The sequence below is a fragment of the Peromyscus leucopus genome, chromosome 1 (genome assembly GCF_004664715.2).
Source record: "Peromyscus leucopus breed LL Stock chromosome 1, UCI_PerLeu_2.1, whole genome shotgun sequence".
Lineage (NCBI taxonomy): Eukaryota > Metazoa > Chordata > Mammalia > Rodentia > Cricetidae > Peromyscus > Peromyscus leucopus.
This window is the reverse complement of record NC_051063.1, coordinates 35742854-35744940: the sequence shown is the minus strand read 5'-3', so window position 1 is coordinate 35744940 and position 2087 is coordinate 35742854. Positions and strand designations below refer to the sequence as shown.

At 39.9% G+C, this 2087-nt stretch overlaps 1 pseudogene; it reads right to left on the bottom strand.

Moving 5' to 3' along the window:
* Positions 1 to 1291: 1291 nt before the first annotated feature.
* On the bottom strand, positions 1292 to 1693 carry LOC114697027 (annotated as a pseudogene).
* Between the last annotated feature and the right edge of the window lie 394 nt (positions 1694 to 2087).

The window sequence follows — 2087 nt, the reverse complement described above, 5'->3', positions numbered from 1 at the left end:
ATGCCAGTCATTCAAAGTAAAGGATATCCCCACATGGACCTCTTTTCATCCTTTTACTTATAGCTGATAGGGCTATTACCATGTGAGCCCAGTGGAGGTAACTACAGTTGTTGGGAGGTAATTATTACAATAGTTATGTCAGGATTAGAAAATAATGCTTGAAATTTTAAAGCTTTAAAAGAAAAGGCATAAAATATACAAAACCAGATGAACAACATTAACAGAGGGAAATGAGAAAATGTTCAACATTCTCAGCCATCTGGGAAATGCAAATCAAAACTACATTGCGATTCTATCTCACCCAATTCAGAATGGCTATCAACAAAAGCACAACACATTTTATATGTTAGCATATATGGAAGCTTTTACAGTAATAGATTCCTATATAACTGAAAGATCTTAAGTAGTATTCATTATTTCTTGTGCTGCTGCCTCTACCCTCCCCTCCACCCCAACCACAATTCACTTTTCCTTGTTTAATCATTCCCTTGCATTCTTTATACTACTTTCCCCTATTAAAATGGATCTACTAAATAACAGGATGACAATACTCTACTAGGTACCTCAGGTTAACAGATAAAAAGCCCAACAATGGGAAAGGGTTACTTCTTTGGGTGTTGCTAGCCAGTGAGGTCCCAAAGACCCCCCGCCCCTGAACATTATAGGATACTGTCAGTACTATCTGTTACTCTCCAGAACTTGAAGTAAGACCCTGTTGCTGAAGATACCATACATTCAAGCCCTAGAATATGGAAAAATCAAGCTAGAAGAACTTGCCAGGAAGATCCATCCCTACAAGGTAGTTTGCTTGCTTGCTTTCCTTCTTTCTTCCTTCCTTCTTTTCTTTCTTTCTCTTTCTCTTTCTTTTTTGGCTTGAATGTACTGATTTTAATTACTTTGACAACAAAATTGAGTAACAAACATCTAAAAAACTCCTATCATAACTACTAGTCAATGAAATCAGTTATCCAAAGTCATTCATTTTTCTCTGTTGACAACAGATGGTAGGACTTCCAAGAGACATGTGAGTGAGTGCTAATAAAGGTTGTATTTGCTAATCTAGCATCATAATTCCAGTCTTAGGACTCAGAAGTAGATGAATAGAAGATGTGGGAGGAGAAGAGGCAGCTGGAAACATATAGGTAATTCTTAATTGCTAGCTTCATGTTGGCTCTGAGAAAACACACAGGGTCTGAGATTCAAGAGGAATATAGCTTTGGGATTCGGCTATGACAGAGGGAGAACCCTCAGGAGGGAATTGGTGGGTTCAGAATGCAGTGCTGGGTAGACATCAAGAGCTAGGTGGTTTCTTCTTGGCTTCCACTCCAGGTCCTTCCCACTTTTTTCTTTCTTTCTTTTTTTTTTTTTTCTTTCAGTTTTTTGAGACAGTTTTTCTCTGTGTAGTTTTGGAGCCTGTCCTGGAACTTGCTCTGTAGACCAGGCTGGCCTTGAACTCACAGAGTTCTACCTGCCTCTGCCTCCTGAGTGCTGGGATTAAAGGTATGCATCACCACCAGCCTTTTTTAATTGGTTCAAGTTTTTAAGCATGGTTTGGCATATCATAGTTCTGAGCCAGATACAGTCTAACCACGTTATCCAAAGTCAATCAAAGCTTATAAAACATAACAAGAGAGTTACACTGGAGACCAAACCCATCATGAGCCTGCAACCAAGCTGAACACAAGGGATACATCTTCCCAAGAAAAGCATGGCTGATGAATGCTCAGGTTCTCAATATATGATTACCTACAACATAAGACTTACATCTTCTGTCAGGAACTGGAACATGATGTGGGCAGAGAGGGTGGGAAGTGTATGAAAGGCTGTGCTTCAGCACTCAGGTAGTTTTCATTGAGCTGCAACTAGAAGAGTAAAGAAGTCACCAACCTTACCAGACTATGGATCCATTGTGCCACAATGACCAGCCTGGTAAGACATTCTCTCTGGTGCAACAAAGACACGAATATAATGGGGAGAATCAACCACTTTCTGTTCAGTTTTAGGCCCCCAGCACAAGATGAAACCCTTTTTTTAAACTGTGTCTTGATGAAGAAGCTTTACTAGACAGGACTTGGGTCCTAGGAAGA